The following is a 21419-nucleotide window of genomic DNA, read 5'->3' as shown; positions in this document are numbered from 1 at the left end:
GGTATTTGTTGCATCACTTTAATTTACTCTGCAACTGACATGCTTCTATGTGCAGTGCACAGATTAAATAGAAATCTTTTTGCACCAGGGAATAGCAGGTGCTGTAAGATTTTATTGCATCCCTTTAATTTATGTTCAAGCTATCATGCTCAAATTTGAAGTGCAGTGAATCATTAAATCAAACTATCTGTTAGCTCCTGGGAATAGCAGATGCTGTAGGTATTTGTTGCATCACTTTAATTTATGTTCAAGCTATCATGCTCAAATTTGAAGTGCAGTGAATCATTAAATCAAACTATCTGTTAGCACCTGGGAATAGCAGATGTTGTAAGTTTTTATTGCATCACTTTAATTTACTCTCCAACTGACATGCGTGAATCTGAAGTGCAGTGATTAATAAAAAATCTGTCTGTTAGTGCCTCTGAATCCCAGATGTTGTAAGCTTTTATTGCATCATTTTAAGTTACTTTCAAGCTAACATTCTAGAATGTCAAGTGCAGTGATTAAATAAAAAAATTGTCAGATTGGTCTTTGATCATATTTGCTATGAATAGGCAATTAGAGTAAGAGTTTAAGGCTTACGGCCGCACCAGGTTAAGAACGCCCAATCTCATCTGACCTTTGAAACTAAGCAAATTTGGACCTGGATAGTACTGAGGTGGGACCCTACCTAGGAATACCAGCTGCTGTAGGCTTTTATTGCATCACTTTAATTTACTTTCAAGCTGACATGCTCAATTGTGAAGTGCAGTGATTAATAAAAAAAACTATCTGTTAGCACCTGGGAATAGCAGATGCTGTAGGTATTTGTTGCATCACTTTAATTTACTTTCAAGCTGACATGCTTCTATGTGCAGTGCACAGAATAAATAGAAATCTTTTTGCACCAGGGAATAGCAGGTGCTCTAAGATTTTATTGTATCCCTTTAATTTATGTTCAGGCTATCAGGCTCAAATTTGAAGTGCAGTGAATCATTAAGTCAAACTATCTGTTAGCAACTGGGAATAGCAGATGCTGTAGGTATTTGTTACATCACTTTAATTTATGTTCAAGCTATCATGCTCAAATTTGAAGTGCAGTGAATCATTAAATCAAACTATCTGTTAGCACGTGGGAATAGCAGATGCTGTAGGTATTTGTTGCATCACTTTAATTTACTCTGCAACTGACATGCTTCTATCTGAAGTGCACAGATTAAATAGAAATCTTTTTGCACCAGGGAATAGCAGGTGCTGTAAGATTTTATTGTATCCCTTTAATTTATGTTCAGGCTATCAGGCTCAAATTTGAAGTGCAGTGAATCATTAAATCAAACTATCTGTTACCAACTGGGAATAGCAGATTCTGTAGGTATTTGTTGCATCACTTTAATTTATGTTCAAGCTATCATGCTCAAATTTGAAGTGCAGTGAATCATTAAATCAAACTATGTGTTAGCACCTGGGAATAGCAGATGCTGTAGGTATTTGTTGCATCACTTTAATTTATGTTCAGGCTATCATGCTCAAATTTGAAGTGCAGTGAATCATTAAATCAAACTATCTGTTAGTTTTTATTGCATCACTTTAATTTACTTTCAAGCTGACATGCTCAAATGTGAAGTGCAGTGATTAATAAAAAAAACTATCTGTTAGCACCTGGGAATAGCAGATGCTGTAGGTATTTGTTGCATCACTTTAATTTACTCTGCAACTGACATGCTTCTATGTGCAGTGCACAGATTAAATAGAAATCTTTTTGCACCAGGGAATAGCAGGTGCTGTAAGATTTTATTGCATCCCTTTAATTTATGTTCAAGCTATCATGCTCAAATTTGAAGTGCAGTGAATCATTAAATCAAACTATCTGTTAGCTCCTGGGAATAGCAGATGCTGTAGGTATTTGTTGCATCACTTTAATTTATGTTCAAGCTATCATGCTCAAATTTGAAGTGCAGTGAATCATTAAATCAAACTATCTGTTAGCACCTGGGAATAGCAGATGTTGTAAGTTTTTATTGCATCACTTTAATTTACTCTCCAACTGACATGCGTGAATCTGAAGTGCAGTGATTAATAAAAAATCTGTCTGTTAGTGCCTCTGAATCCCAGATGTTGTAAGCTTTTATTGCATCATTTTAAGTTACTTTCAAGCTAATATTCTAGAATGTCAAGTGCAGTGATTAAATAAAAAAATTGTCAGATTGGTCTTTGATCATATTTGCTATGAATAGGCAATTAGAGTAAGAGTTTAAGGCTTACGGCCGCACCAGGTTGAGAACGCCCAATCTCATCTGACCTTTGAAACTAAGCAAATTTGGACCTGGATAGTACTGAGGTGGGACCCTACCTAGGAATACCAGCTGCTGTAGGCTTTTATTGCATCACTTTAATTTACTTTCAAGCTGACATGCTCAATTGTGAAGTGCAGTGATTAATAAAAAAAACTATCTGTTAGCACCTGGGAATAGCAGATGCTGTAGGTATTTGTTGCATCACTTTAATTTACTTTCAAGCTGACATGCTTCTATGTGCAGTGCATAGATTAAATAGAAATATTTTTGCACCAGGGAATAGCAGGTGCTCTAAGATTTTATTGCATTCCTTTAATTTATGTTCAAGCTATCATGCTCAAATTTGAAGTGCAGTGAATCATTAAATCAAACTATCTGTTAGTTTTTATTGCTTCACTTTAATTTACTTTCAAGCTGACATGCTCAATTGTGAAGTGCAGTGATTAATATAAAAAACTATCTGTTAGCACCTGGGAATAGCAGATGCTGTAGGTATTTGTTGCATCACTTTAATTTACTTTCAAGCTGACATGCTTCTATGTGCAGTGCACAGATTAAATAGAAATCTTTTTGCACCAGGGAATAGCAGGTGCTGTAAGATTTTATTGAATCCCTTTAATTTATGTTCAAGCTATCATGCTCAAATTTGAAGTGCAGTGAATCATTAAGTCAAACTATCTGTTAGCAACTGGGAATAGCAGATGCTGTAGGTATTTGTTACATCACTTTAATTTATGTTCAAGCTATCATGCTCAAATTTGAAGTGCAGTGAATCATTAAATCAAACTATCTGTTAGCACGTGGGAATAGCAGATGCTGTAGGTATTTGTTGCATCACTTTAATTTACTCTGCAACTGACATGCTTCTATCTGAAGTGCACAGATTAAATAGAAATCTTTTTGCACCAGGGAATAGCAGGTGCTGTAAGATTTTATTGTATCCGTTTAATTTATGTTCAGGCTATCAGGCTCAAATTTGAAGTGCAGTGAATCATTAAATCAAACTATCTGTTAGCACCTGGGATTAGCAGATGCTGTAAGTTTTATTGCATCACTTTAATTTACTCTCCAACTGACATGCGTGAATGTGAAGTGCAGTGATTAATAAAAAATCTGTCTGTTAGTGCCTCTGAATCCCAGATGTTGTAAGCTTTTATTGCATCATTTTAATTTACTTTCAAGCTAACATTCTAGAATGTCAAGTGCAGTGATTAAATAAAAAAAATTGTCAGATTGGTCTTAGATCATATTTGCTATGAATAGGCAATTAGAGTAAGTGTTTAAGGCTTACGGCCACACCAGTTTGAGAACGCCCAATCTCATCTGACCTTTGAAACTAAGCAAATTTGGACCTGGATAGTACTGAGGTGGGACCCTACCTAGGAATACCAGCTGCTGTAGGCTTTTCTTGCATCACTTTAATTTACTTTCAAGCTGAAATGCTCAAATGTGAAGTGCAGTGATTAATAAAAAAAACTATCTGTTAGCACCTGGGAATAGCAGATGCTGTAGGTATTTGTTGCATCACTTTAATTTACTCTGCAACTGACATGCTTCTATGTGAAGTGCATAGATTAAATAGAAATCTTTTTGCACCAGGGAATAGCAGGTGCTCTAAGATTTTATTGCATTCCTTTAATTTATGTTCAAGCTATCATGCTCAAATTTGAAGTGCAGTGAATCATTAAATCAAACTATCTGTTAGTTTTTATTGCATCACTTTAATTTACTTTCAAGCTGACATGCTCAATTGTGAAGTGCAGTGATTAATAAAAAAAACTATCTGTTAGCACCTGGGAATAGCAGATGCTGTAGGTATTTGTTGCATCACTTTAATTTACTTTCAAGCTGACATGCTTCTATGTGCAGTGCACAGAATAAATAGAAATCTTTTTGCACCAGGGAATAGCAGGTGCTGTAAGATTTTATTGCATCCCTTTAATTTATGTTCAAGCTATCATGCTCAAATTTGAAGTGCAGTGAATCATTAAGTCAAACTATCTGTTAGCAACTGGGAATAGCAGATGCTGTAGGTATTTGTTGCATCACTTTAATTTATGTTCAAGCTATCATGCTCAAATTTGAAGTGCAGTGAATCATTAAATCAAACTATCTGTTAGCACCTGGGAATAGCAGATGCTGTAGGTATTTGTTGCATCACATTAATTTACTCTGCAACTGACATGCTTCTATCTGAAGTGTACAGATTAAATAGAAATCTTTTTGCACCAGGGAATAGCAGGTGCTGTAAGATTTTATTGTATCCCTTTAATTTATGTTCAGGCTATCAGGCTCAAATTTGAAGTGCAGTGAATCATTAAATCAAACTATCTGTTAGCACCTGGGAATAGCAGATGCTGTAAGTTTTTATTGGATCACTTTAAATTACTCTCCAACTGACATTCGTGAATGTGAAGTGCAGTGATTAATAAAAAATCTGTATGTTAGTGCCTCTGAATACCAAATGTTTTAAGCTTTTATTGCATCATTTTATTTTCCTTTCATGCTAACATTCTAGAATATCAAGTGCAGTGATTAATAAAAAAAAATTGTCATATTGGTCTTTGATCATATTTACTATGAATAGGCAATTTGAGTAAGTGTTTAAGGCTTACGGCCACACTAGTTTGAGAACGCCCAATCTCATCTGACCTTTGACGCTAAGCAAATTTGGACTTGGATAGTACTGAGGTGGGACCCTACCTAGGAATACCAGCTGCTGTAGGCTTTTCTTGCATCACTTTAATTTACTTTCAAGCTGACATGCTCAAATGTGAAGTGCAGTGATTAATAGAAAAAAGTATCTGTTAGCACCTGGGAATAGCATATGCTGTAGGTATTTGTTGCATCACTTTAATTTACTCTGCAACTGACATGCTTCTATGTGAAGTGCACAGATTAAATAGAAATCCTTTTGCACCAGGGAATACCAGGTGCTTTAAGATTTTATTGCATCCCTTTAATTTAAGTTCAGGCTATCATGCTCAAATTTGAAGTGCAGTGAATCATTATATCAAACTATCTGTTAACACCTGGGAATAGCAGATGCTGTAAGTTTTTATTGCATCCCCTTAATTTATGTTCAGGCTATCATGCTCAAATTTGAAGTGCAGTGAATCATTAAATCAAACTATCTGTTAGCTCCTGGGAATAGCAGATGCTGTAAGTTTTTATTGCATCCCTTTAATTTATGTTCAGGCTATCATGCTCAAATTTGAAGTGCAGTGAATCATTAAATCAAACTATCTCTTAGCACCTGGGAATAGCAGATGCTGTAAGTTTTTATTGCATCACTTTAATTTACTCTCCAACTGACATGCGTGAATGTGAAGTGCAGTGATTAATAAAAAATCTGTCTGTTAGTGCCTCTGAATACCAGATGTTGTAAGCTTTTATTGCATCATTTTAAGTTACTTTCAAGCTAACATTCTAGAATGTCAAGTGCAGTGATTAATAAAAAAAATTCAGATTGGTCTTTGATCATATTTGCTATGAATAGGCAATTAGAGTAAGTGTTTAAGACTTACGCCCACACCAGTTTGAGAACGCCCAATCTCACCTGACCTTTGAAGCTAAGCAAATTTGGATCTGGATAGTACTGAGGTGGGACCCTACCTAGGAATAGCAGCTGCTGTAGGCTTTTCTTGCATCACTTTAATTTACTTTCAAGCTGACATGCTCAAATGTGAAATGCAGTGATTAATAAAAAAACTATCTGTTAGCACCTGGGAATAGCAGATGGTGTAGGTATTTGTTGCATCACTTTAATTTACTTTCAAGCTGACATGCTTCTATGTGAAGTGCACAGATTAAATAGAAATATTTTTGCACCAGGGAATAGCAGGTGCTGTAAGATTTTATTGCATCCCTTTAATTTATGTTCAAGCTATCATGCTCAAATTTGAAGTGCAGTGAATCATTAAATCAAACTATCTGTTACCAACTGGGAATAGCAGATTCTGTAGGTATTTGTTGCATCACTTTAATTTATGTTCAAGCTATCATGCTCAAATTTGAAGTGCAGTGAATCATTAAATCAAACTATCTGTTAGCACCTGGGAATAGCAGATGCTGTAGGTATTTCTTGCATCACTTTAATTTATGTTCAGGCTATCATGCTCAAATTTGAAGTGCAGTGAATCATTAAATCAAACTATCTGTTAGTTTTTATTGCATCACTTTAATTTACTTTCAAGCTGACATGCTCAAATGTGAAGTGCAGTGATTAATAAAAAAAACTATCTGTTAGCACCTGGGAATAGCAGATGCTGTAGGTATTTGTTGCATCACTTTAATTTACTCTGCAACTGACATGCTTCTATGTGCAGTGCACAGATTAAATAGAAATCTTTTTGCACCAGGGAATAGCAGGTGCTGTAAGATTTTATTGCATCCCTTTAATTTATGTTCAAGCTATCATGCTCAAATTTGAAGTGCAGTGAATCATTAAATCAAACTATCTGTTAGCTCCTGGGAAAAGCAGATGCTGTAGGTATTTGTTGCATCACTTTAATTTATGTTCAAGCTATCATGCTCAAATTTGAAGTGCAGTGAATCATTAAATCAAACTATCTGTTAGCACCTGGGAATAGCAGATGTTGTAAGTTTTTATTGCATCACTTTAATTTACTCTCCAACTGACATGCGTGAATCTGAAGTGCAGTGATTAATAAAAAATCTGTCTGTTAGTGCCTCTGAATCCCAGATGTTGTAAGCTTTTATTGCATCATTTTAAGTTACTTTCAAGCTAACATTCTAGAATGTCAAGTGCAGTGATTAAATAAAAAAATTGTCAGATTGGTCTTTGATCATATTTGCTATGAATAGGCAATTAGAGTAAGAGTTTAAGGCTTACGGCCGCACCAGGTTGAGAACGCCCAATCTCATCTGACCTTTGAAACTAAGCAAATTTGGACCTGGATAGTACTGAGGTGGGACCCTACCTAGGAATACCAGCTGCTGTAGGCTTTTCTTGCATCACTTTAATTTACTTTCAAGCTGACATGCTCAAATGTGAAGTGCAGTGATTAATAAAAAAAATATCTGTTAGCACCTGGGAATAGCAGATGCTGTAGGTATTTGTTGCATCACTTTAATTTACTCTGCAACTGACATGCTTCTATGTGAAGTGCATAGATTAAATAGAAATCTTTTTGCACCAGGGAATAGCAGGTGCTCTAAGATTTTATTGCATTCCTTTAATTTATGTTCAAGCTATCATGCTCAAATTTGAAGTGCAGTGAATCATTAAATCAAACTATCTGTTAGTTTTTATTGCATCACTTTAATTTACTTTCAAGCTGACATGCTCAATTGTGAAGTGCAGTGATTAATAAAAAAAACTATCTGTTAGCACCTGGGAATAGCAGATGCTGTAGGTATTTGTTGCATCACTTTAATTTACTTTCAAGCTGACATGCTTCTATGTGCAGTGCACAGAATAAATAGAAATCTTTTTGCACCAGGGAATAGCAGGTGCTGTAAGATTTTATTGTATCCCTTTAATTTATGTTCAGGCTATCAGGCTCAAATTTGAAGTGCAGTGAATCATTAAGTCAAACTATCTGTTAGCAACTGGGAATAGCAGATGCTGTAGGTATTTGTTACATCACTTTAATTTATGTTCAAGCTATCATGCTCAAATTTGAAGTGCAGTGAATCATTAAATCAAACTATCTGTTAGCACGTGGGAATAGCAGATGCTGTAGGTATTTGTTGCATCACTTTAATTTACTCTGCAACTGACATGCTTCTATCTGAAGTGCACAGATTAAATAGAAATCTTTTTGCACCAGGGAATAGCAGGTGCTGTAAGATTTTATTGTATCCCTTTAATTTATGTTCAGGCTATCAGGCTCAAATTTGAAGTGCAGTGAATCATTAAATCAAACTATCTGTTAGCACCTGGGAATAGCAGATGCTGTAAGTTTTTATTGGATCACTTTAAATTACTCTCCAACTGACATTCGTGAATGTGAAGTGCAGTGATTAATAAAAAATCTGTATGTTAGTGCCTCTGAATACCAAATGTTTTAAGCTTTTATTGCATCATTTTATTTTCCTTTCATGCTAACATTCTAGAATATCAAGTGCAGTGATTAATAAAAAAAAATTGTCATATTGGTCTTTGATCATATTTACTATGAATAGGCAATTTGAGTAAGTGTTTAAGGCTTACGGCCACACTAGTTTGAGAACGCCCAATCTCATCTGACCTTTGACGCTAAGCAAATTTGGACTTGGATAGTACTGAGGTGGGACCCTACCTAGGAATACCAGCTGCTGTAGGCTTTTCTTGCATCACTTTAATTTACATTCAAGCTGACATGCTCAAATGTGAAGTGCACTGATTAATAGAAAAAACTATCTGTTAGCACCTGGGAATAGCAGCTGCTGTAGGCATTTCTTGCATCACTTTAATTTACTTTCAAGCTGACATGCTCAAATGTGAAGTGCAGTGATTAATAGAAAAAAGTATCTGTTAGCACCTGGGAATAGCATATGCTGTAGGTATTTGTTGCATCACTTTAATTTACTCTGCAACTGACATGCTTCTATGTGAAGTGCACAGATTAAATAGAAATCCTTTTGCACCAGGGAATACCAGGTGCTTTAAGATTTTATTGCATCCCTTTAATTTAAGTTCAGGCTATCATGCTCAAATTTGAAGTGCAGTGAATCATTATATCAAACTATCTGTTAACACCTGGGAATAGCAGATGCTGTAAGTTTTTATTGCATCCCCTTAATTTATGTTCAGGCTATCATGCTCAAATTTGAAGTGCAGTGAATCATTAAATCAAACTATCTGTTAGCTCCTGGGAATAGCAGATGCTGTAAGTTTTTATTGCATCCCTTTAATTTATGTTCAGGCTATCATGCTCAAATTTGAAGTGCAGTGAATCATTAAATCAAACTATCTGTTAGCACCTGGGAATAGCAGATGTTGTAAGTTTTTATTGCATCACTTTAATTTACTCTCCAACTGACATGCGTGAATCTGAAGTGCAGTGATTAATAAAAAATCTGTCTGTTAGTGCCTCTGAATCCCAGATGTTGTAAGCTTTTATTGCATCATTTTAAGTTACTTTCAAGCTAACATTCTAGAATGTCAAGTGCAGTGATTAATAAAAAAAATATCTGTTAGCACCTGGGAATAGCAGATGCTGTAGGTATTTGTTGCATCACTTTAATTTACTCTGCAACTGACATGCTTCTATGTGAAGTGCATAGATTAAATAGAAATCTTTTTGCACCAGGGAATAGCAGGTGCTCTAAGATTTTATTGCATTCCTTTAATTTATGTTCAAGCTATCATGCTCAAATTTGAAGTGCAGTGAATCATTAAATCAAACTATCTGTTAGTTTTTATTGCATCACTTTAATTTACTTTCAAGCTGACATGCTCAATTGTGAAGTGCAGTGATTAATAAAAAAAACTATCTGTTAGCACCTGGGAATAGCAGATGCTGTAGGTATTTGTTGCATCACTTTAATTTACTTTCAAGCTGACATGCTTCTATGTGCAGTGCACAGAATAAATAGAAATCTTTTTGCACCAGGGAATAGCAGGTGCTGTAAGATTTTATTGTATCCCTTTAATTTATGTTCAGGCTATCAGGCTCAAATTTGAAGTGCAGTGAATCATTAAGTCAAACTATCTGTTAGCAACTGGGAATAGCAGATGCTGTAGGTATTTGTTACATCACTTTAATTTATGTTCAAGCTATCATGCTCAAATTTGAAGTGCAGTGAATCATTAAATCAAACTATCTGTTAGCACGTGGGAATAGCAGATGCTGTAGGTATTTGTTGCATCACTTTAATTTACTCTGCAACTGACATGCTTCTATCTGAAGTGCACAGATTAAATAGAAATCTTTTTGCACCAGGGAATAGCAGGTGCTGTAAGATTTTATTGTATCCCTTTAATTTATGTTCAGGCTATCAGGCTCAAATTTGAAGTGCAGTGAATCATTAAATCAAACTATCTGTTACCAACTGGGAATAGCAGATTCTGTAGGTATTTGTTGCATCACTTTAATTTATGTTCAAGCTATCATGCTCAAATTTGAAGTGCAGTGAATCATTAAATCAAACTATCTGTTAGCACCTGGGAATAGCAGATGTTGTAAGTTTTTATTGCATCACTTTAATTTACTCTCCAACTGACATGCGTGAATCTGAAGTGCAGTGATTAATAAAAAATCTGTCTGTTAGTGCCTCTGAATCCCAGATGTTGTAAGCTTTTATTGCATCATTTTAAGTTACTTTCAAGCTAACATTCTAGAATGTCAAGTGCAGTGATTAAATAAAAAAATTGTCAGATTGGTCTTTGATCATATTTGCTATGAATAGGCAATTAGAGTAAGAGTTTAAGGCTTACGGCCGCACCAGGTTGAGAACGCCCAATCTCATCTGACCTTTGAAACTAAGCAAATTTGGACCTGGATAGTACTGAGGTGGGACCCTACCTAGGAATACCAGCTGCTGTAGGCTTTTCTTGCATCACTTTAATTTACTTTCAAGCTGACATGCTCAAATGTGAAGTGCAGTGATTAATAAAAAAAATATCTGTTAGCACCTGGGAATAGCAGATGGTGTAGGTATTTGTTGCATCACTTTAATTTACTTTCAAGCTGACCTGCTTCTATGTGAAGTGCACAGATTAAATAGAAATATTTTTGCACCAGGGAATAGCAGGTGCTGTAAGATTTTATTGCATCCCGTTAATTTATGTTCAAGCTATCATGCTCAAATTTGAAGTGCAGTGAATCATTAAATCAAACTATCTGTTACCAACTGGGAATAGCAGATTCTGTAGGTATTTGTTGCATCACTTTAATTTATGTTCAAGCTATCATGCTCAAATTTGAAGTGCAGTGAATCATTAAATCAAACTATCTGTTAGCATCTGGGAATAGCAGATGCTGTAGGTATTTCTTGCATCACTTTAATTTATGTTCAGGCTATCATGCTCAAATTTGAAGTGCAGTGAATCATTAAATCAAACTATCTGTTAGTTTTTATTGCATCACTTTAATTTACTTTCAAGCTGACATGCTCAAATGTGAAGTGCAGTGATTAATAAAAAAAACTATCTGTTAGCACCTGGGAATAGCAGATGCTGTAGGTATTTGTTGCATCACTTTAATTTACTCTGCAACTGACATGCTTCTATGTGCAGTGCACAGATTAAATAGAAATCTTTTTGCACCAGGGAATAGCAGGTGCTGTAAGATTTTATTGCATCCCTTTAATTTATGTTCAAGCTATCATGCTCAAATTTGAAGTGCAGTGAATCATTAAATCAAACTATCTGTTAGCTCCTGGGAATAGCAGATGCTGTAGGTATTTGTTGCATCACTTTAATTTATGTTCAAGCTATCATGCTCAAATTTGAAGTGCAGTGAATCATTAAATCAAACTATCTGTTAGCACCTGGGAATAGCAGATGTTGTAAGTTTTTATTGCATCACTTTAATTTACTCTCCAACTGACATGCGTGAATCTGAAGTGCAGTGATTAATAAAAAATCTGTCTGTTAGTGCCTCTGAATCCCAGATGTTGTAAGCTTTTATTGCATCATTTTAAGTTACTTTCAAGCTAACATTCTAGAATGTCAAGTGCAGTGATTAAATAAAAAAATTGTCAGATTGGTCTTTGATCATATTTGCTATGAATAGGCAATTAGAGTAAGAGTTTAAGGCTTACGGCCGCACCAGGTTGAGAACGCCCAATCTCATCTGACCTTTGAAACTAAGCAAATTTGGACCTGGATAGTACTGAGGTGGGACCCTACCTAGGAATACCAGCTGCTGTAGGCTTTTCTTGCATCACTTTAATTTACTTTCAAGCTGACATGCTCAAATGTGAAGTGCAGTGATTAATAAAAAAAATATCTGTTAGCACCTGGGAATAGCAGATGCTGTAGGTATTTGTTGCATCACTTTAATTTACTCTGCAACTGACATGCTTCTATGTGAAGTGCATAGATTAAATAGAAATCTTTTTGCACCAGGGAATAGCAGGTGCTCTAAGATTTTATTGCATTCCTTTAATTTATGTTCAAGCTATCATGCTCAAATTTGAAGTGCAGTGAATCATTAAATCAAACTATCTGTTAGTTTTTATTGCATCACTTTAATTTACTTTCAAGCTGACATGCTCAATTGTGAAGTGCAGTGATTAATAAAAAAAACTATCTGTTAGCACCTGGGAATAGCAGATGCTGTAGGTATTTGTTGCATCACTTTAATTTACTTTCAAGCTGACATGCTTCTATGTGCAGTGCACAGAATAAATAGAAATCTTTTTGCACCAGGGAATAGCAGGTGCTGTAAGATTTTATTGTATCCCTTTAATTTATGTTCAGGCTATCAGGCGCAAATTTGAAGTGCAGTGAATCATTAAGTCAAACTATCTGTTAGCAACTGGGAATAGCAGATGCTGTAGGTATTTGTTACATCACTTTAATTTATGTTCAAGCTATCATGCTCAAATTTGAAGTGCAGTGAATCATTAAATCAAACTATCTGTTAGCACGTGGGAATAGCAGATGCTGTAGGTATTTGTTGCATCACTTTAATTTACTCTGCAACTGACATGCTTCTATCTGAAGTGCACAGATTAAATAGAAATCTTTTTGCACCAGGGAATAGCAGGTGCTGTAAGATTTTATTGTATCCCTTTAATTTATGTTCAGGCTATCAGGCTCAAATTTGAAGTGCAGTGAATCATTAAATCAAACTATCTGTTACCAACTGGGAATAGCAGATTCTGTAGGTATTTGTTGCATCACTTTAATTTATGTTCAAGCTATCATGCTCAAATTTGAAGTGCAGTGAATCATTAAATCAAACTATGTGTTAGCACCTGGGAATAGCAGATGCTGTAGGTATTTGTTGCATCACTTTAATTTATGTTCAAGCTATCATGCTCAAATTTGAAGTGCAGTGAATCATTAAATCAAACTATCTGTTAGCACCTGGGAATAGCAGATGTTGTAAGATTTTATGGCATCACTTTAATTTACTCTCCAACTGACATGCGTGAATGTGAAGTGCAGTGATTAATAAAAAATCTGTCTGTTAGTGCCTCTGAATCCCAGATGTTGTAAGCTTTTATTGCATCATTTTAATTTACTTTCAAGCTAACATTCTAGAATGTCAAGTGCAGTGATTAAATAAAAAAAATTGTCAGATTGGTCTTTGATCATATTTGCTATGAATAGGCAATTAGAGTAAGTGTTTAAGGCTTACGGCCACACCAGTTTGAGAACGCCCAATCTCATCTGACCTTTGAAACTAAGCAAATTTGGACCTGGATAGTACTGAGGTGGGACCCTACCTAGGAATACCAGCTGCTGTAGGCTTTTCTTGCATCACTTTAATTTACTTTCAAGCTGAAATGCTCAAATGTGAAGTGCAGTGATTAATAAAAAAAACTATCTGTTAGCACCTGGGAATAGCAGATGCTGTAGGTATTTGTTGCATCACTTTAATTTACTCTGCAACTGACATGCTTCTATGTGAAGTGCATAGATTAAATAGAAATCTTTTTGCACCAGGGAATAGCAGGTGCTCTAAGATTTTATTGCATCCCTTTAATTTATGTTCAAGCTATCATGCTCAAATTTGAAGTGCAGTGAATCATTAAATCAAACTATCTGTTAGTTTTTATTGCATCACTTTAATTTACTTTCAAGCTGACATGCTCAATTGTGAAGTGCAGTGATTAATAAAAAAAACTATCTGTTAGCACCTGGGAATAGCAGATGCTGTAGGTATTTGTTGCATCACTTTAATTTACTTTCAAGCTGACATGCTTCTATGTGCAGTGCACAGAATAAATAGAAATCTTTTTGCACCAGGGAATAGCAGGTGCTGTAAGATTTTATTGCATCCCTTTAATTTATGTTCAAGCTATCATGCTCAAATTTGAAGTGCAGTGAATCATTAAGTCAAACTATCTGTTAGCAACTGGGAATAGCAGATGCTGTAGGTATTTGTTGCATCACTTTAATTTATGTTCAAGCTATCATGCTCAAATTTGAAGTGCAGTGAATCATTAAATCAAACTATCTGTTAGCACCTGGGAATAGCAGATGCTGTAGGTATTTGTTGCATCACTTTAATTTACTCTGCAACTGACATGCTTCTATCTGAAGTGCACAGATTAAATAGAAATCTTTTTGCACCAGGGAATAGCAGGTGCTGTAAGATTTTATTGTATCCCTTTAATTTATGTTCAGGCTATCAGGCTCAAATTTGAAGTGCAGTGAATCATTAAATCAAACTATCTGTTAGCACCTGGGAATAGCAGATGCTGTAAGTTTTTATTGCATCACTTTAATTTACTCTCCAACTGACATGCGTGAATGTGAAGTGCAGTGATTAATAAAAAATCTGTCTGTTAGTGCCTCTGAATCCCAGATGTTGTAAGCTTTTATTGCATCATTTTAATTTACTTTCAAGCTAACATTCTAGAATGTCAAGTGCAGTGATTAAATAAAAAAATTGTCAGATTGGTCTTTGATCATATTTGCTATGAATAGGCAATTAGAGTAAGTGTTTATGGCTTACGGCCACACCAGTTTGAGAACTCCCAATCTCATCTGACCTTTGAAACTAAGCAAATTTGGACCTGGATAGTAGTGAGGTGGGACCCTACCTAGAGAATACCAGCTGCTGTAGGCTTTTCTTGCATCACTTTAATTTACTTTCAAGCTGACATGCTCAAATGTGAAGTGCAGTGATTAATAAAAAAAACTATCTGTTAGCACCTGGGAATAGCAGATGCTGTAGGTATTTGTTGCATCACTTTAATTTACTCTGCAACTGACATGCTTCTATGTGAAGTGCATAGATTAAATAGAAATCTTTTTGCACCAGGGAATAGCAGGTGCTCTAAGATTTTATTGCATTCCTTTAATTTATGTTCAAGCTATCATGCTCAAATTTGAAGTGCAGTGAATCATTAAATCAAACTATCTGTTAGTTTTTATTGCATCACTTTAATTTACTTTCAAGCTGACATGCTCAATTGTGAAGTGCAGTGATTAATAAAAAAAACTATCTGTTAGCACCTGGGAATAGCAGATGCTGTAGGTATTTGTTGCATCACTTTAATTTACTTTCAAGCTGACATGCTTCTATGTGCAGTGCACAGAATAAATAGAAATCTTTTTGCACCAGGGAATAGCAGGTGCTGTAAGATTTTATTGCATCCCTTTAATTTATGTTCAAGCTATCATGCTCAAATTTGAAGTGCAGTGAATCATTAAGTCAAACTATCTGTTAGCAACTGGGAATAGCAGATGCTGTAGGTATTTGTTGCATCACTTTAATTTATGTTCAAGCTATCATGCTCAAATTTGAAGTGCAGTGAATCATTAAATCAAACTATCTGTTAGCACCTGGGAATAGCAGATGCTGTAGGTATTTGTTGCATCACTTTAATTTACTCTGCAACTGACATGCTTCTATCTGAAGTGCACAGATTAAATAGAAATCTTTTTGCACCATGGAATAGCAGGTGCTGTAAGATTTTATTGTATCCCTTTAATTTATGTTCAGGCTATCAGGCTCAAATTTGAAGTGCAGTGAATCATTAAATCAAACTATCTGTTAGCACCTGGGAATAGCAGATGCTGTAAGTTTTTATTGCATCACTTTAATTTACTCTCCAACTGACATGCGTGAATGTGAAGTGCAGTGATTAATAAAAAATCTGTCTGTTAGTGCCTCTGAATCCCAGATGTTGTAAGCTTTTATTGCATCATTTTAATTTACTTTCAAGCTAACATTCTAGAATGTCAAGTGCAGTGATTAAATAAAAAAAATGGTCAGATTGGTCTTTGATCATATTTGCTATGAATAGGCAATTAGAGTAAGTGTTTAAGGCTTACGGCCACACCAGTTTGAGAACGCCCAATCTCATCTGACCTTTGAAACTAAGCAAATTTGGACCTGGATAGTACTGAGGTGGGACCCTACCTAGGAATACCAGCTGCTGTAGGCTTTTCTTGCATCACTTTAATTTACTTTCAAGCTGACATGCTCAAATGTGAAGTGCAGTGATTAAGAAAAAAAACTATCTGTTAGCACCAGGGAATAGCAGATGCTGTAGGTATTTGTTGCATCACTTTAATTTACTCTGCAACTGACATGCTTCTATGTGAAGTGCATAGATTAAATAGAAATCTTTTTGCACCAGGGAATAGCAGGTGCTCTAAGATTTTATTGCATTCCTTTAATTTATGTTCAAGCTATCATGCTCAAATTTGAAGTGCAGTGAATCATTAAATCAAACTATCTGTTAGTTTTTATTGCATCACTTTAATTTACTTTCAAGCTGACATGCTCAATTGTGAAGTGCAGTGATTAATAAAAAAAACTATCTGTTAGCACCTGGGAATAGCAGATGCTGTAGGTATTTGTTGCATCACTTTAATTTACTTTCAAGCTGACATGCTTCTATGTGCAGTGCACAGAATAAATAGAAATCTTTTTGCACCAGGGAATAGCAGGTGCTGTAAGATTTTATTGCATCCCTTTAATTTATGTTCAAGCTATCATGCTCAAATTTGAAGTGCAGTGAATCATTAAGTCAAACTATCTGTTAGCAACTGGGAATAGCAGATGCTGTAGGTATTTGTTGCATCACTTTAATTTATGTTCAAGCTATCATGCTCAAATTTGAAGTGCAGTGAATCATTAAATCAAACTATCTGTTAGCACCTGGGAATAGCAGATGCTGTAGGTATTTGTTGCATCACTTTAATTTACTCTGCAACTGACATGCTTCTATCTGAAGTGCACAGATTAAATAGAAATCTTTTTGCACCAGGGAATAGCAGGTGCTGTAAGATTTTATTGTATCCCTTTAATTTATGTTCAGGCTATCAGGCTCAAATTGGAAGTGCAGTGAATCATTAAATCAAACTATCTGTTAGCACCTGGGAATAGCAGATGCTGTAAGTTTTTATTGCATCACTTTAATTTACTCTCCAACTGACATGCGTGAATGTGAAGTGCAGTGATTAATAAAAAATCTGTCTGTTAGTGCCTCTGAATCCCAGATGTTGTAAGCTTTTATTGCATCATTTTAATTTACTTTCAAGCTAACATTCTAGAATGTCAAGTGCAGTGATTAAATAAAAAAAATTGTCAGATTGGTCTTTGATCATATTTGCTATGAATAGGCAATTAGAGTAAGTGTTTAAGGCTTACGGCCACACCAGGTTGAGAACTCCCAATCTCATCTGACCTTTGAAACTAAGCAAATTTGGACCTGGATAGTAGTGAGGTGGGACCCTACCTAGAGAATACCAGCTGCTGTAGGCTTTTCTTGCATCACTTTAATTTACTTTCAAGCTGACATGCTCAAATGTGAAGTGCAGTGATTAATAAAAAAAACTATCTGTTAGCACCTGGGAATAGCAGATGCTGTAGGTATTTGTTGCATCACTTTAATTTACTCTGCAACTGACATGCTTCTATGTGAAGTGCATAGATTAAATAGAAATCTTTTTGCACCAGGGAATAGCAGGTGCTCTAAGATTTTATTGCATTCCTTTAATTTATGTTCAAGCTATCATGCTCAAATTTGAAGTGCAGTGAATCATTAAATCAAACTATCTGTTAGTTTTTATTGCATCACTTTAATTTACTTTCAAGCTGACATGCTCAATTGTGAAGTGCAGTGATTAATAAAAAAAACTATCTGTTAGCACCTGGGAATAGCAGATGCTGTAGGTATTTGTTGCATCACTTTAATTTACTTTCAAGCTGACATGCTTCTATGTGCAGTGCACAGAATAAATAGAAATCTTTTTGCACCAGGGAATAGCAGGTGCTGTAAGATTTTATTGCATCCCTTTAATTTATGTTCAAGCTATCATGCTCAAATTTGAAGTGCAGTGAATCATTAAGTCAAACTATCTGTTAGCAACTGGGAATAGCAGATGCTGTAGGTATTTGTTGCATCACTTTAATTTATGTTCAAGCTATCATGCTCAAATTTGAAGTGCAGTGAATCATTAAATCAAACTATCTGTTAGCACCTGGGAATAGCAGATGCTGTAGGTATTTGTTGCATCACTTTAATTTACTCTGCAACTGACATGCTTCTATCTGAAGTGCACAGATTAAATAGAAATCTTTTTGCACCAGGGAATAGCAGGTGCTGTAAGATTTTATTGTATCCCTTTAATTTATGTTCAGGCTATCAGGCTCAAATTTGAAGTGCAGTGAATCATTAAATCAAACTATCTGTTAGCACCTGGGAATAGCAGATGCTGTAAGTTTTTATTGCATCACTTTAATTTACTCTCCAACTGACATGCGTGAATGTGAAGTGCAGTGATTAATAAAAAATCTGTCTGTTAGTGCCTCTGAATCCCAGATGTTGTAAGCTTTTATTGCATCATTTTAATTTACTTTCAAGCTAACATTCTAGAATGTCAAGTGCAGTGATTAAATAAAAAAAATTGTCAGATTGGTCTTTGATCATATTTGCTATGAATAGGCAATTAGAGTAAGTGTTTAAGGCTTACGGCCACACCAGGTTGAGAACTCCCAATCTCATCTGACCTTTGAAACTAAGCAAATTTGGACCTGGATAGTAGTGAGGTGGGACCCTACCTAGAGAATACCAGCTGCTGTAGGCTTTTCTTGCATCACTTTAATTTACTTTCAAGCTGACATGCTCAAATGTGAAGTGCAGTGATTAATAAAAAAAACTATCTGTTAGCACCTGGGAATAGCAGATGCTGTAGGTATTTGTTGCATCACTTTAATTTACTCTGCAACTGACATGCTTCTATGTGAAGTGCATAGATTAAATAGAAATCTTTTTGCACCAGGGAATAGCAGGTGCTCTAAGATTTTATTGCATTCCTTTAATTTATGTTCAAGCTATCATGCTCAAATTTGAAGTGCAGTGAATCATTAAATCAAACTATCTGTTAGTTTTTATTGCATCACTTTAATTTACTTTCAAGCTGACATGCTCAATTGTGAAGTGCAGTGATTAATAAAAAAAACTATCTGTTAGCACCTGGGAATAGCAGATGCTGTAGGTATTTGTTGCATCACTTTAATTTACTTTCAAGCTGACATGCTTCTATGTGCAGTGCACAGAATAAATAGAAATCTTTTTGCACCAGGGAATAGCAGGTGCTGTAAGATTTTATTGCATCCCTTTAATTTATGTTCAAGCTATCATGCTCAAATTTGAAGTGCAGTGAATCATTAAGTCAAACTATCTGTTAGCAACTGGGAATAGCAGATGCTGTAGGTATTTGTTGCATCACTTTAATTTATGTTCAAGCTATCATGCTCAAATTTGAAGTGCAGTGAATCATTAAATCAAACTATCTGTTAGCACCTGGGAATAGCAGATGCTGTAGGTATTTGTTGCATCACTTTAATTTACTCTGCAACTGACATGCTTCTATCTGAAGTGCACAGATTAAATAGAAATCTTTTTGCACCAGGGAATAGCAGGTGCTGTAAGATTTTATTGTATCCCTTTAATTTATGTTCAGGCTATCAGGCTCAAATTTGAAGTGCAGTGAATCATTAAATCAAACTATCTGTTAGCACCTGGGAATAGCAGATGCTGTAAGTTTTTATTGCATCACTTTAATTTACTCTCCAACTGACATGCGTGAATGTGAAGTGCAGTGATTAATAAAAAATCTGTCTGTTAGTGCCTCTGAATCCCAGATGTTGTAAGCTTTTATTGCATCATTTTAATTTACTTTCAAGCTAACATTCTAGAATGTCAAGTGCAGTGATTAAATAAAAAAAATTGTCAGATTGGTCTTTGATCATATTTGCTATGAATAGGCAATTAGAGTAAGTGTTTAAGGCTTACGGCCACACCAGTTTGAGAACGCCCAATCTCATCTGACCTTTGAAACTAAGCAAATTTGGACCTGGATAGTACTGAGGTGGGACCCTACCTAGGAATACCAGCTGCTGTAGGCTTTTCTTGCATCACTTTAATTTACTTTCAAGCTGACATGCTCAAATGGGAAGTGCAGTGATTAATAAAAAAAACTATCTGTTAGCACCTGGGAATAGCAGATGCTGTAGGTATTTGTTGCATCACTTTAATTTACTCTGCAACTGACATGCTTCTATGTGAAGTGCATAGATTAAATAGAAATCTTTTTGCACCAGGGAATAGCAGGTGCTCTAAGATTTTATTGCATTCCTTTAATTTATGTTCAAGCTATCATGCTCAAATTTGAAGTGCAGTGAATCATTAAATCAAACTATCTGTTAGTTTTTATTGCATCACTTTAATTTACTTTCAAGCTGACATGCTCAATTGTGAAGTGCAGTGATTAATAAAAAAAACTATCTGTTAGCACCTGGGAATAGCAGATGCTGTAGGTATTTGTTGCATCACTTTAATTTACTTTCAAGCTGACATGCTTCTATGTGCAGTGCACAGAATAAATAGAAATATTTTGCACCAGGGAATAGCAGGTGCTGTAAGATTTTATTGCATCCCTTTAATTTATGTTCAAGCTATCATGCTCAAATTTGAAGTGCAGTGAATCATTAAGTCAAACTATCTGTTAGCAACTGGGAATAGCAGATGCTGTAGGTATTTGTTGCATCACTTTAATTTATGTTCAAGCTATCATGCTCAAATTTGAAGTGCAGTGAATCATTAAATCAAACTATCTGTTAGCACCTGGGAATAGCAGATGCTGTAGGTATTTGTTGCATCACTTTAATTTACTCTGCAACTGACATGCTTCTATCTGAAGTGCACAGAATAAATAGAAATATTTTGCACCAGGGAATAGCAGGTGCTGTAAGATTTTATTGCATCCCTTTAATTTATGTTCAAGCTATCATGCTCAAATTTGAAGTGCAGTGAATCATTAAGTCAAACTATCTGTTAGCAACTGGGAATAGCAGATGCTGTAGGTATTTGTTGCATCACTTTAATTTATGTTCAAGCTATCATGCTCAAATTTGAAGTGCAGTGAATCATTAAATCAAACTATCTGTTAGCACCTGGGAATAGCAGATGCTGTAGGTATTTGTTGCATCACTTTAATTTACTCTGCAACTGACATGCTTCTATCTGAAGTGCACAGATTAAATAGAAATCTTTTTG

At 35.3% G+C, this 21419-nt stretch overlaps 6 pseudogenes; all 6 read left to right on the top strand.

Annotated features, from left to right (window-relative positions):
- The first annotated feature begins 3558 nt into the window (after positions 1 to 3558).
- LOC118240231 lies at positions 3559 to 3677 on the top strand (annotated as a pseudogene).
- Positions 3678 to 4882: 1205 nt separating this feature from the next.
- LOC118240251 lies at positions 4883 to 5001 on the top strand (annotated as a pseudogene).
- Positions 5002 to 8445: 3444 nt separating this feature from the next.
- On the top strand, positions 8446 to 8564 carry LOC118240250 (annotated as a pseudogene).
- Positions 8565 to 13528: 4964 nt separating this feature from the next.
- LOC118240230 lies at positions 13529 to 13647 on the top strand (annotated as a pseudogene).
- Positions 13648 to 16176: 2529 nt separating this feature from the next.
- On the top strand, positions 16177 to 16295 carry LOC118240229 (annotated as a pseudogene).
- A 3855-nt stretch (positions 16296 to 20150) lies between these two features.
- Positions 20151 to 20269, top strand: LOC118240228 (annotated as a pseudogene).
- Positions 20270 to 21419: the final 1150 nt, after the last annotated feature.

This window comes from Electrophorus electricus, chromosome 19 (assembly GCF_013358815.1).
Source record: "Electrophorus electricus isolate fEleEle1 chromosome 19, fEleEle1.pri, whole genome shotgun sequence".
Lineage (NCBI taxonomy): Eukaryota > Metazoa > Chordata > Actinopteri > Gymnotiformes > Gymnotidae > Electrophorus > Electrophorus electricus.
The sequence above is the reverse complement of the archived record's forward strand: the minus strand, read 5'-3'. Positions and strand labels throughout refer to the sequence as shown.